The following is a 15346-nucleotide window of genomic DNA, read 5'->3' as shown; positions in this document are numbered from 1 at the left end:
TCTCTTTCTTAGTAGCTAGATATAAATGTTGATGGTAATTTCTGTTTCTCATGTTGTGAAGTATTTGTTTCTGAGGATGACAAGATTTAGAAGGATCACTTCTACTGTTGATTTCACATAAATCATCTTTAGTCACTTCAGTGTCTTATCTGACCAAACACAATGTTGCCTTCAAGGATCTTTCATAGATCTATACATGAAGTTTATACTTAAATTCTCTGCTTACACAGCCATGAAATTGCTAAAACCCTGTCATCAAAATGGTGGCAAAGATGAGCTGGTTATCTCATTGTTATTTATGTAACATTTTTATTATTTTGAATTATAAAATCCCTGATAGGAGAGTTTATTGCAAATTAGCCTTTGAATATTTCACCTATTTTTGGTGAAATATTGTCACTTGTTGTCACAGTAGAAATCATGAAAAGTGGAGGCAGTGGTAGACATGTTTCCATTTCCCATGGTCTGCTCCTATTTTCTGCAATACCATCTAAGTTTTTGGTAACAATCGGTAATAACACAAGAGTCAGTATTTTCTAGATGTTTTACCCTTGTACAAACTGGCACTTTACAATGTAAAAGCATTTATTCAAGATTCTATGTAAACTTTTCATTTAAAGAACTATGACTGTATTTTGCATGTGTAGTTAAATGTTTGTTGTTTCTTCCTCTGGTGTTCTTCTATCTCAGCAGAGCAAATGCCACAAAATCACATTTGTCTTACCCATATCTTTGTGTATACATCTATTTTTAATCTTTCTTGCAGAGATGAGTTTGAGCAAGCTCCGGGAGTTGGTGATGGACAGGGAAGCTTGGCATACTACAGTCCATGGGGTCACAAAAGAATCAGACACGACTGAGTGACTGAACTGAATGGGATGACTTAACTAGATAGGAAAGGGTAAAAAAAAAAAAAAAAAAAGGGAAGGATAAAAACAGAAAAACAACTGAAAAAATGAGTCAGCACTAGAAATAAAAAGAGAGAAATATTGGTCAAGACATGAATGGCTGAAGAAAAGGAATCTCTTCTTTGACTGCTGGTATCTACAGCAAAAAATCTGTTTCTCATACATTTCACCAGATCTCAAATCCAGCAGTATTTATGATGGGCATTTAATAATGTGTCCTTAGAGAGTAAATGGGGTAACAGATGGAGCGTATTTCCAAATGTGGCCGTCACTGTGCTTCAGACTCTTCTCTGTACCGAGTTGGTGGGACGCTGCTGCAGCCAATGCTTGCATGCAGGTCATTTTGAGAATTAACCCCAAGTCATCACTGATTCTAATCTCAGAAGTTTGCTTGGGTGGTACAATGGGAAAAAGCAATGGCTTTGAAATCAGACAAACGTGAGTTTACCAGCTTGGACAGCTGACTTAGACTTGGAGCTACAGTTTTCCAGAGAGTAAACTAGAACCCCTAATTGTTGTTGTTGTTGTTTAGTTGCTCAGCCATATCTTATTCTTTGCAACCCTATGAATTGTAGCCCACCAGGCTCCTCTGTGCATGGGATTTCCCAGGCAGGAATACTGGAGCAGGTTGCCATTTCCTTCTCAAGTGGATATTCCCAACTCCGGGAACCAACCCAAGTCTCCTGCATTGGCAATTGGATTCTTTATTGCTAAGCTATTGGGGAAGCCCATAAGTCCTAATTGCATACCCAGTGAAAAAATTATGTGAGATATTATTTGTATGTTCTTTAGCAAGTGCCTAGTGCATAAGAGGAGAAGGCGATAGCACCCCACTCCAGTACTCTTGCCTGGAAAATCCCATGGACGGAGGAGCCTGGTAGGCTGCAGTCCATGGGGTTGTGAAGAGTCGGACACAACTGAGCGACTTCACTTTGACTTTTCACTTTCATGCATTGGAGAAGGAAATGGCAACCCACTCCAGTGTTCTTGCCTGGAGAATCCCAGGGACGGGGGAGCCTGGTGGGCTGCCGTCTATGGGGTCGCACAGAGTCGGATACGACTGAAGCGACTTAGCAGCAGCAGAAGCAGCAGTGCATAAGAACTCATTTTCTTTATGTTACACATGATCTCTTTAAAGTTACTTAAAAATGATTTGATTAAATAAATGAGAAATTAAACACTTTCTAGTGAAAAGAAGAAATGGTGCTTCATGTCCCAGGATTTTGCTAAATTCTCCATTTGGTTCTTGGTAAGGGTTTTAAGCAGACTTCTTGAATCCTTTGTAATTGTTGTTTAGCTTCCTCTGGAAAATGCAGGAGAAGCTGAATTGGTGAGAGTACAGCAAACACTTGGAAATCTAGGTGGGACTGTCAAGTTTTCAGCCTGAAGATTGAAGATGGCCCATCATCTGTGGCTATTTGTTGAGATGAAGACCTGGGAATGGCTTTCATGAATAATTAAGCTTAAAATAACAAGGAGAAAGACCCTTCCTTAGGCTCCAGGCCAGCCAGACTTGGTAAACCTGAACTTTCAGTCCCCTTGCCTACTAATCTCCACTGGAAACCATAGGGACAATCATGCCTCCTGAGCAATGTTCAATTTACAAGATAACTCTTGGAGTCAAGGTGATATAATGCTTTGAACCTTAATAAATATGAAGCATGTGGAAGTCACTTGTGCTTCAATTTCAATACCAATCCTGAACATTATTTCTATACTGATGACTAGGTGTGCTTCTTTTGTGTATTTGTTTTAACAAAGAGTAATACATGCTTGGTTTTAAACTACGTGCTAGGAGGAAAATTCTGGAAGGAGAATTGCTCTGGACCCTATGTTTTGTCTTCATATCATGATATAAATTTTAAAAAATCAAAATTACTTTCTTTGAGATTTATGTACCCAAGTAACTTAGTCCATTTTAAAATTCTTTTTCTGCCCTCCTCTGTGTTTGAATTTTTTATTTCTTTTCATTGTGACTGTGTGTACTAGACTCAGCTCAGGCAGTATGACATTGACAAGTCAGAAATCATATCAAAGGGAGAGAGAGTAGACATTCTGAGATGGGTTAGCCAGGCTCTCTTCCATTGCTGTATTCATATTGCTTTCTTTGGTTGAGCTTTGCTCTGTCCTTTCAGGAATCATCCTATTAGTAAATATTTTAACAAATGTGCATTCATTTTGAACCTGGCAATAGTCCTGATTAGAGATGTTGCAAAATAACCATTCAGCTCAACATGACCCTAAAGACTCAGAGTTTCCAGGATGAATCAGGACAGACATAGCATAGACTGATGAACATTTTTAACCTTTAATCTGGGAGTGGGAGAGAAGAGACACTGTGAATTGACAAACACCCTTTCTACCAAACTTGATTTTATTTTTGTGGCTTTTTCCATGTAGCAGTTTCTTTTAAAATTATAAAGCTGCAAAGCATCTGTATCTATCCCAGCCCCTGGTTCAATGTTCCCAACTTGGGGACAGAAGCAGCCCATGCTGTCTAAAGCCTCTTCAACCAAGAGCAGTTCCCTATAGCACCATCTATTCATGACCCATCTAAATTTAACTCCTATGTAAGGGACTTTACATTTATTCAAGGTGGTCTACAAGTATGTTAAATTTTAGTATAAAAAGGAAAAATTAAAATGCAAAGAAAGGTACTTTAGAGAAACTCTCTGAATATCCTTAAAGTATATTTGAAAGTTGGTCAATTGAAAAAGATCCCCATCAGGATAGAAAACAGTACTGACATTTGTAAAATCTTTGGATTTTGCACATATTAGACTCATTTGGTTAAAAATGTAGAATTAAGTCTGAATTGGATGTATCATGAGAGAGGGACTGTGGGAAGGGAGCAGGAGTCAGAGGGAGCAGATTCCAGAGTGTGGAGGGAAACATATGGAGGTGAAGACAGGGACACTTCTTCCCTTTCCTTGGAAAAGAAAGAGGAAAAGGCAGTGAAGAAAAAGACTCCTTAGGAGCGGGCACTTGGGGAAGAATGGATACATGTATATGTATGGCTTCATTGCTCACCTAAAACTATCACAACATTGTTAATTGCTATACCCCAATACAAAATAAATAGTTTTTAAAAAGAAAGAAAGTTAGTGTCATTTTCAGTCATTTAGTTAGAGTTAGTGTCATTTTCTTTGAATAAACACCCAGAAGTAGAATAGCTGAGTTATATGGTGGTTCTATTTTTAATTTTTTGAGAAACCTCTGTACTGGTTTCCTCCCACCTCTGGCGGGAGGTGAGAGGGTGTGAATATAGAGAAATTTGAAGGAGATGACCAAGGACAGTTGAAGGCTCTTACATCCCATGCGTTAGTCTCACAGATGTAGAAGGGCAGTGAAGTTCTGGGGGGAAGCTTCAGCTCACCTGTATGGGTAGAGAATCTGAAAACCATGTTGCCTGAAGAAGGGCTGAAAGGCTCCCAATCCCTAATCTGAGATGTGATAGTTATCTTTATATATTTGAAATTCTTCAGTGTGTAGGAGGAGTTAGAGTTTCCAGAAGACAGCTCTTACCTCAGGGTGGAATAAGTTGCCTCATGGCCAGTGAGCTTTTTCTTTCTGGATCAAGGATAAAATGGCAACCTTCTGAGGGTACTGTGTGTGTGTATGGGGGGAAAGGATGCCTGAATAGAGTCTCTTCTAGTCCCACTACTACTACTACTAAGTCGCTTCAGTTGTGTCCGACTCTGTGCGACCCCATGGACTGCAGCCTACCAGGCTTCTCCATCCATGGGATTCTCCAGGCAAGAACACTGGAGTGGGTTGCCATTTCCTTCTCCAATGCATGAAAGTGGAAAGTGAAAGTGAAGTCACTCAGTCGTAGTTCTTTATAAATAAGGTTTCAACCACTCATTTCTGGATGGAGAGCAAGAGAGTCCTACAAACACTGAAATTTGGCCAGGAGCCCCAATCTAGTCCCACCATTTTTGATATCACATAGAGAAATTCCTCCTACCCAAATGAATTAACCATGTGGGCCGTATTCCCAGAAGAAAGCAATTTCAACCAGTTGATAAGATCTGAGTTGAACAGTTTTCATTGAGGATAACCTTTGGTCAGTCTCAACTCCACCATCTCAGGAAGCCTCCTGGGCAAAGCAAGACCATTCTCATTGTTCCAAACCATTCTTAAGACTGTTCTATAAAGAGTGAGCAGAGACTTCTGACCATGAATGCTTGGGTGGGAATTCCATTCTCCCATACTCTAAAGAGAACTGAATGACCAAGCATTAACATGCAAAGAGTTACAGAGATTTAAAAAGGGGGCATTTATCTTCATTCCTTAAAGTACTCAATTTAAAATAAAAAACAATTCATCCATTTCTCTCTCCACCCTACACTTCTAGCAAACCACCAATCCATTCTTTGTATATGTGAGCTTGATTTGTTTTGTTTCGTTGGTTTGTTTTTTTAGATTCCATGTATAAGAGAGATCATGCAGTATCTTTCTCAGTCTGACATTTCACTTAACATAATGCTCTTGAGGTCCACTTATGTTGTTGCAAATGGCAAGATTTCATTCCTTTTTTATGGCTGAGTAATATTTCATTGTGTATATATCCACCACAGTTTTTGTATCCATTCATCTCTTGATGAACACTTATGTTGTCTCCATATCTTGGTTATTTTAAATAATGCTGTAATGAACATGGGAGTTCATATTTCTTTCTGAGTTAGTGTCATTTTCTTTGAATAAGTATCCAGAATTAGAATAGCTGAGTTATATGGTAGTTGTATTTTTAATTTTTTGAGAAACTTCTGTACTGTTTTCTATAGTAGCTGCACCAATGTACAGTCCCACCAATAGTGCACAAGGGTTCCCTTTTGTCCACATCCTCACCAAAGCTTGTTATTTCTAGTCTTTTTGGTGATAACCATTCTGACAGGTGTGAGGTGGTTTCTCATTGTGGTTTTGATTTGCATTTCCCTGCTGATTAGTGATGTTGAGCATCTTTTCATGTGCCGGTTGGCCATCTGTTTGTCTTCTTTGGAAAAATGTCTATTCAGATCTTCTGTCATTTTTTAATCCAATTATTTGTTTTTTTGCCAAACTTCCTGAATAAAGTATGGAAATGAGAAAATAATTTTTATTGGCTATGAAGGGATACATTTTAGACTTTTCATCATGATTCATTTTTTTCACTCATTAGTCCACTTAAAATTTGGCTTTTATAACCAGAAAAGTAACTAAGATAAAAGAGAAGAAATCCAATTATGGTAATGACAGTCCCATCAATGAAAATCTACTGATAGTTTTTGCCAGTGAGCAAAACGTGGTAGACCTTCAGTTTTGACTCACAACACTACCAGTGCTGTTTTCTTTCTCCTACTAATGGGGGAGTTCTCTCATATGTTTCAAAAAGTTATGCAGTAGTAACAGGGCCAAAAAGAAGAGCTTTGTCACCTATTAGTTTCAGTCTTTGACTAAATCACCCTACATCTCTATACCTTAATTTCTGTCTTTGTTGTGTGAAGGAGTTTGGGTGAACTGAACTCTTAAGGCTTCAGTGGTTCTGTAAGCAAAAAGAAAAAAAGGCTCTTCTTTTAGTGTGCTGTGCTTAGTCACTCTAATCATGTACTACTCTTTTGTGATCCCCATGAACTACCGCCTGCCAGGCTTCTCTGTCCATGGAATTCTCCAGGCAAGAATACTGGAATGGGTTGCCATGCCCTCCTCCAGTGAATCTTCCTGATCCAGGGATCGAATTCACATCTCCTGCATCTTGTGCATTGTAGGTAGATTCTTTACCCATTGAGCCACTTGGGAACCCCTTTTCCTTTAGGGGAGGCATAAAAGGTTTGAAAGTCCATGGTCATAATTCTGAGAATTTTTCAGGGAAAATGCTTAGTCAGTTAATGTTGCCTTGTCATGGGATTAGAATATAAGGATTCTACTCAAGTGAGCCTGAGCAAGTTCCTTCTCCTCTTAGCCCCCCGCTTCATCTTTGATAAAAAGATAATGATACCCACCTCAGAGAGTTGTGTAAGTGCACAAAATGATTCTTATCAGGCTCCTGGCACATGTTAGAAGCAGGGCATCCTTTTCATATCATGGTCTCTCTGTGTGGGCATTACATCTATAGCTCTGCCCCTTCCAGAAGCTTCCAAGTATATTTTTAAGTGGCAAGTGCTTAAAAAAGGATCTGTACTTAGGCCCAGACCTGGCACTGTGTAATGTTTAAAGCATTGACTGGCAATTTGCTATGTCAGTAACGTGATTATAGTTCCCCATGGGTAGGTGTGTGGGTATATGGGTAAGTGGGAGATTGGGGTCCAGTTTCTCAGGAGAAGACATCTTTCATGCTTGTAACTTTTTTCTTTGGTCATTTCAAAAAAGGTTGAGTGCCTGTTCTCTGCAGAGTCTGAACATTCCAGGCCTCTACATGGCTGGTGTGTGAGCTCCTTTTCCCCAGACAATACATTTCTCAGGGCAGGCAGGTCGCCTCTTTTTTCCTTGCCTGTAGAAAGCAGACTGCAAAGGGCAGTTCACATGGCTGAAATTTGCCCACTTTCTTGGGCAGCCACTTACCTTTAGCTGCCTAGCCTGGGCTTTAAGGGACATATAGTAGTTTTACTTAGAAAATCCACTTCCTCAGAGAGTGACTCTGGTGGAGTTTTCTGAATTTGGCAAAATCTCTCATTACAGAGAGGCCACTTCAGGCTGCCAGACACTGGGATGTGTGGACTCAGGATTAGAAAATCATTAACTCAGGTTAATGGCCAAAAAGTGTTGGAAGCTGGTACAAAAGAGGAATGAAGGCAGCAGTGTGACCTGGGTGGGCAGAAGCAGGTAACTGCTTGGGGAAAAACTGAATGGGGGAGCAGGGTGCCTACGAGAGCCCGGGCAGATGTGAAGATAAACTCATCAACAGAGGCCGTGAGATGAGATCCCCTAAACCCTGACTTCCCAGGAGCAGCAGAAAGTAAAGAGAGGTGGGGGCTAGTGCGTCCACCACCAACTCACCCCAGGCTTGAATGTACTAATTTATCCAGCCAAATAGTTGAGAAAGGGGTTAAGAATTGTTATGAACAAATGGAACACAGTAAGGTAAATTTTCTTTTAGAGACCTACTAAAAAAAAACTACATACAGTAAAATTCTCAATTATGATTTTTCATAGAGCAAAGCAGTAAAAGCCTTTTGTAGAACATGATCACTCATTTTTTGATAAATTAACTGAGAACCGGAGAGACTGAAAGACTTGTCCAAGCTCACTCAGATTTAAGATAAAAGAACTCAGCTTTCCAAAGCAAGCTCTCCTTCTAAGATACACTGCCTGGCAGGGCACCGTGGAGAATGGAAAGCATTTGGATTTGAAAATAAGTCTTATGATATGGGTCTGCTCTAACATTTTTTGCTCTAAAGCTTAAGCATAAATACCTAAAAGCTGTGACCAGTTAGATAATCATTCTGATAAGTTGTCCCTCTAAAAGATTTTTAACAACTGAAGCTATACCAGATAACTGGTAAATTGAAGCAGAGGTGAATAAACTGTTTCAGAAAAGGGCCCGATAATCAATAGTTTGGCTTCATGGGTGCCTGAAACTTCCTATATCTACTATATCTCAAAAGCAGTCATCCACAGTACATGAATAAATGGGCATGGCTGTGTTCCAATAAAGCTTTATTTACAAAATCAGACAGCTGGCAGATTTGGCCGAAGGGCAGTAGTTTGCCAAACCCTGTCTTAAAGAAACCCATATCTTTTCCTGATTTCCCTGTTTGGAGTGATTTTAATTGACACCTTGAGCTCACACAATTTTACCTAGTACGGCTCCACCCTAGTGAATGGCTTGAGGGACTTAGGGAACACTTAAATTCAGAGCTAATTTTTAATGAATGTAGTCAGCCTGTAAGAGCCTTAGTCACCTAATCTTTTCCTAGCATCTTTCATTTCAGTTCCCATGCCAGGGCTTTACAATATAGGGTTGGATGGAGAGTTGTTTTCCAACATGAAAATTTAAGCTGGAGTATTGCCCAGGTCATTTCTCTCATATTTCCATCTACTTCAGAGGTTGTTCATTAACTGATAGACAGAGGGGAGAGTTTCTTTCATCTTTCTTTTTTTTAACTGTAAGTTATCCAGTATGAGGACTTTTTGGTTTGGTTTGGTTTGGTTATTTCCATTTCATAGTTGGTGTCAAAACTTGGGGAGTTTTCTGTTTTCCATCAGTAAGTTGCTTCACACTTTCAGAATTTTAACTGATAGATAAATCCAATGGCTTCTGCAAGTAGTAGTTGAGCTTGAGCTGAGATAGTAAATGACTAGAATTTTGTCCCATTTGGTGGGGGGTGGGGATTCATTTCAGGGCCATGTCACTTCACTTACTTGGGCCTTTATTTCCTGGACCATGAGAGCACTATCAGAGGCCAAATATCATTCACAAAGTTGTCTCTGGGTCCTTTTTAAAAGGCAACTTTTTCCTCGGCTTCTTTTCAAAGACCCTGCATGTTCTTCCCAGAATTCTACATTTACAGTATGGACATTTGTTATTCTGAGACTTACTCTTGCCATAAGGTATTACATAATTATTTTCCCTTTAGGTATAATTACAGAATTGCCAACCCTAAGACTCTGTTTTGCATTATTTCACACGTATTTTTGAGTTTTGATTTAAGTCTCTGCCTGCATTGCCATAAATCAGCAGAGTGGGGGTGGGTAACGAAAGGACATCAAAACACAGCCCCCATTGCTATAGAATGTTACTCAAGTGACACTCCATAATTCAAATTCTGCAAACCACGGGGTAGCCAAAGCAGGGCACTGCAACAGTATGAGTTGTTTTTGTTAATAGAGATGAAATTATGGGTGTAACTAGCTGGCAGTCCTCAAACAGACTTCAGCAAACTGTTTACTCAGCTGTCCTCAGGCAACAACTTAATACTTGTGGATAAAATTATTCTCCCACCATCTCCCAAGTGGTATATTCCAGGGATCCCAACTTATTCTCACTATTAAAAAGAAAAAACAAGTTTGCCACTCTCCAAACACAGTTTGAGATTCTAGTTAGGTTTTGTTTTTAATGTATTCATGAAAATCTCCTTTTCTTTTGTGTTCTGAGGTTGAAAAACCTATAAGAAGCTAGAGATCTAAAATGTTTTGTGTAGCTTAAGGAAAGCTTGTGGTCCCTAACTTCAAAACTTTGTTGTTTTTTCCTTTGCTTACACTGTTCACTTCATTCACAACGCTGTCCCTTCCTCTCTGCCTGTGAAAATCATGCATCCTTTTTGGTCTAGTAAGCACCTCCTCCTAGAAGTCTTCCCGTATCCCCTAGTTTCACCCACTAGACACTGACCTATAAACTTTTCTCTAATCCATTTTTTTAAAAATTTCATGCAGTGTTTATGATACACAAAACCATACAAGAAATAATACGTTCATCACCAATTTGCCCACCACCCATGGGATAGAAACCCCCTGAGTACTAGAGGAACCACTATCTGATTTTAGTATTTATTATTCCCATGGGTGTTCTCATATAATGATATATTTTACATATTTTATATAATATAAATATAGTATATATGACATTTATATGTAGTATATAAGTATATGTTCTATATAAAAACATTATCAGATATTTCATATTAAGGAATAGATATGTTAATAATACAGTATTTTAGTATATTTTAAGCTTTATATAAATGGTTTTATGCTGTATGTATTCTTTTCAAACTTGATTATTAGGAAGAGGAGGCTCACATTTAGGTTTATCAGATTTATGTTGATTTTCATAGTTACTCATTTCTACTGCTATATGGTATTCCATCATCAAAATTTATTTATCTCTGTCGGTGCACATTTAAGGTATTTTCACCTGAGCCCATAAAATTTTTTAAATCACTATTATGACACTACTAGTTTATCTTAAGATTATTTATCTACATATTGTTTTATCCTCTATGAGATTAAAGCTTTCTTGAGGGCAAAGACCTTATTTTCTTCATCTTTATATTTGTTGCGATCCCTGCTACAATCCCATGAAGCCAGTCTATGATCCATGTGTGTTTGTTCTTCTGAATCAAATCCCTACAAGAGAGCCAGAAGGTATCACTTTTTTAAAAAATAAATTAGGAAACTAACACCATGTAACTGTCCCATGAGCTTAGACATTAGACCCTGCAGTTCCCTTGACTAGAAAGTTAAGCAGTGCTGTCTTAAAAACCATTCTCATTTACTAGAGAAGACCAGAATTGTTTTTAATTTTTAATCTCTACATTTCTATCAAAGTATATTCATAAGACTCTGAATCTTTTAGTCTAGAATTTGAAACTTCTCTGAAAAAAGTTGAAAAATCACATTATCTCTGCTTTTCATTTGAAGGAACTGCATCTCATAATAATAAAATGTGATTGAATTAAAAACAGTTTTTAACTGAGCTATAATTCATATACCATAAACTTTAGCTGTTAAAAATGTACAGTTCAGTGGTTTTTTAGTATATTTACAGAGTTGTGCATCAGTACTATCTAATTTTGGAACATTTTCAACACCCGAAAAGAAAGCCTTTATCCAATAGCAGTCACTCCTTCTTCTCCCATTTTCATCTCCTGGAAACCACTAATGTACTTACTGTCTCCGAAGACTTGCTTGTTTTGGATATCTCATATCAATGGAAACATACAGTATGTGGCCTTGTGTGACTGGCTCCTCCTACCTAGTATAATGTTTTCAGGGTTCATCCATGAGCCTTTTAAAGATTGTATCATGTATCAGCACTTTTTTTCTTTTTTACTGTCAAATGATATTCCATCATATTTATACCATACTTTATACATCGGTTGGTCAACTGATGGAAATCTGGCTTATTTCTATTTTTTTACTATTATGAATAATGCTGCTTTGAACCTTCATGTTCAAGTGTTTCTGTAAACATATATTTTCAACTCTCTTGGGTATATACCTGTGAGTAGAATTGCTGGGTCATTTTGTAACTCTATGTTTAATTTTTTGAAGATTTGCCAAACTGTTTTCCAGAGCAGCTGTACCATCTTACATAGATCCTTACACAGAAGCGCAACACTCCAAAGACATTCCTGGCTTATTTATTATCAATGTGGTCCTCCATTGGACGTTCTACATTTTAAAACAATGTCTGACCTCACTGTATTATCCCATGGTGCCACTGTGCTTGCATTTCTCTAAATTAATTTCTCATTCTTACCCTTCCAGTTGTGAATAAAGCAGTCTTATTCCAGGTTGCAGTTGTATATTAACCTCAAGTTGGCATAGTTTCACTATAATGAAAAATCCTCAGAGTAATTTCCCTCCCAAGTTTGTTTTATCTAGCAAACTTAAATGACTCTAGTATAAAAAGATTAGCACAAAAATACCCCCTGGTTTTAAAATACAGGATTTTCCATGTAACTGCATCATAGTAACAGGGTAGGCAATTCATATTTGAATGAAAACAAAAAATATGACAGTGGGAAGTCCTGCAAATACCACCACAAAACAATCAGAACAAGAACAAATTAATCTGCTCTCCAGATGTTTGTCCATCAAAAGTTCTGGAACTTGTGACTCATCTCTGTTTTGGAGGCTTTTCTAAATTGCACAAATATAAGCCTTCACACTGTTTCTTTTAAATTTTTTGATGCTTGGTGAATTTTTTAAATTGTGTTTATTTTTTCTGATTAAAAGATACGTGTTAATGCCAAAAAAACAATTTTTAGGAAATGCAGAAAAAATATATAGAAAAAAAGTGAAAAATAAACAAAAGTAAAACCTATAACCCAGTTACTCAGAGATGACTACTCTCAACAGAGTATTTTCTTTCAGTTTCTTGTCTATGCTTAAATATTCTTTGAAAATATGGTTTCTCTGGCTTAATGACATGTCTTCATATAAATGTACTATGATTTATGGGGCCATCCCCCTGATGGAGGACAGCTTGTTGATCTTTTCTGTATTGTTTGTTGATGTTTCCATGCTGAATTGTGAATGCCTTTAACTTGTTTTCACATTTTGGTGGGAAAGATGACCCAGGCAAACAGAACTTACCTAGTCTTCTCATGGAAAGAATAGGAAACAAGAAATTTTCATAAGAAAATACTGAAACTTGTAGGAACGAGAAAAACATCTTCATGTAAATAGAGTTTTCTAGTAGTACTTTGTAATTTAATTGCAATTAATTAAAAAGCTGCCTAATACTTATGTCTAATAGTGACAAGCCAATTGGTTTTAATTTAAAAGTGGAGGATTATGGTAGCTGTGCATAGAAAGAGGCCAAATAACACTTTAAGGACTTTGGGTGTTAATATATTAAAGATATAATCCCTCCCGTTCCTTTTAGAATGTCATTAATGGTTATCATTAGAACTGATTATTGTTATAAATCTGTGATTCTTGCTCATGTTGGAGATGTAACACTAGTTAAATTTAATAAAAATTTCATGCTTTCCTTCATGAAAACCACTTACAGATACAGGGACAGTTTCCATGGGCATATAAGTAATGAGTATGAGTATGAAATGAATTCAAATTACATTTCTCATTATTATTTTTGGAAACTCTTTAAGGAAATGGAAAATGTCCTAGTGTATTGCCAAAAACAATAACAAAAAATGACTGGGAGTAGATAATAAAGATCATTTTTATAATTAATTAATATGATCCAGAATAATAAATATCACTTGGGTAATTAAACAAGACTGAATAAAAAAGTTAGCAAAATAAACTTACTTCAAAATGCTGACTACTTTTCCCCTTCAGTTCTTCCCCATGAGTCAAATATATCAAATGTATCTTGATTTTATGTTAAGATTTAATAGCATACTCTTACAGATTTTAAAGCTCATCTCATTCATTCTCTTCTGAAACATTTTTACTGTTGTTGTGAAAGACTAGCTATGCCAAGAAAGAATTTTTCCTTCTCACTGCATTTGCAATCTTATGAGGAGCTTCTGGTGACTCAGAAAATCCCATGCATCAATTTTCCAAATTGGACTTTATGTGATTAAAAATAAATTTAAATCAAACAGAGACTTTGGTGTGCTTCTGAGAATTCCCATGTCAGGAGTTGGCAAGTGTCAACCATGTGTAGGTGTATGTGTGCTCACTAATACTGTATGAGCCTTTAGGACCTTATTTGAAATGTTCTTTCCTGGAAGAAGAGTAAAGGGTACTGTTTTGAAACGCAGCCTGCCATATCCTGCTCTGCTTCAGAGGAAAAGAAAGGGGGGTGGGTAGACACCAAAAAAAAAAAAAGTCCACAGTTTAAAAATCAAAGAAACAGGCTCACCAGACTTGTTATCCTGGGATATTTATTAACTTGAATTAGTTTCTGCATAACCTGTCTTAGGTAAAGGAGAAGGGAGAAAAATGAGTATTCTTATGACACAAATAAATGCATTTTTCTAAATTATGCTGATTCCCTCATCCAAACCTGCTTACCATGACTGACCTCAGTTGGTGGCTGTGTCCAGGTTTTTCTGTTTATAGATGAAATTGATCAAAGGCATAACCTGCTTTTAGTTAGTGAAAGAGTGAGTAAACCCACATAGGTAGTCAACAGCTGGAGTCACTAAAGGAGTGTTGTTAATGAACAGAGGAAGCAAAGGGGATTCCTCCAAGAAGATCATACGGTTGGTTATCTAGATAAGGTCTCTAAGCCTTGTCGGAGAAGGCAATGGCACCCCACTCCAGTACTCTTGCCTGGAAAATCCCATGGACGGAGGAGCCTGGTAGGCTGCAGTCCATGGGGTTGCAAAGAGTCGGACACGACTGAATGACTTCACTTTCACTTTTCACTTTCATGCATTGGAGAAGGAAATGGCAACCCACTCCAGTGTTCTTGCCTGGAGAATCCCAAGGATGGGGGAGCCTGGTGGGCTACCGTCTATGGGGTCGCACAGAGTCAGACACGACTGAAGCAACTTAGCAGGAGCAATCTTACTTTAACTTATTTACCATTTACCGGACTTCCCTGGTGACTCAAATGGTAAAGAATCTGCTAAGTCGCTTCAGTCGTGTCCAACTCTGTGCGACCCCATAGACGGCAGCCCACCAGGCTCCCCCGTCCCTGGGATTCTCCAGGCAAGAACACTGGAGTGGGTTGCCATTTCCTTCTCCAGTGCATGATAGTGAAAAGTGAAAGTGAAGTCGCTCAGTCCTGTCTGACTCTTAGCGACCCCATGGACTGCAGCCTACCAGGCTCCTCCGTCGATGGGATTTTCCAGGCAAGAGTACTGGAGTGGGGTGCCATTGCCTTCTCTGCTAAGCCTTGTTGCTGCTACTGCTGCTAAGTCGCTTCAGTCGTGTCCGACTCCGTGCGACCCTATAGATGGCAGCCCACCAGGCTTCCCGTCCCTGGGATTCTCCAGGCAAGAACACTGGAGTGGGCTGCCATTTCCTTCTCCAATGCATGAAAGTGAAAAGTGAAAGGGAAGTCGCTCAGTCGTGTCTGACTCTAGCGACCCCATGGA

The 15346-nt window shown here is 38.3% G+C and overlaps 1 protein-coding gene across 5 annotated transcripts in view; it reads left to right on the top strand.

The window, feature by feature from the left end:
- Positions 1–15346, top strand: part of CREB5 (cAMP responsive element binding protein 5) — a 442951-nt gene that overhangs the window by 380429 nt on the left and 47176 nt on the right. The window lies entirely within an intron of this gene.

The sequence above is a fragment of the Bubalus bubalis genome, chromosome 8 (assembly GCF_019923935.1).
Source record: "Bubalus bubalis isolate 160015118507 breed Murrah chromosome 8, NDDB_SH_1, whole genome shotgun sequence".
In the NCBI taxonomy this organism is placed as follows: Eukaryota; Metazoa; Chordata; class Mammalia; order Artiodactyla; family Bovidae; genus Bubalus; species Bubalus bubalis.
Note: the sequence above shows the minus strand (reverse complement) of the source record. Positions and strands in the feature narration are given on the sequence as shown.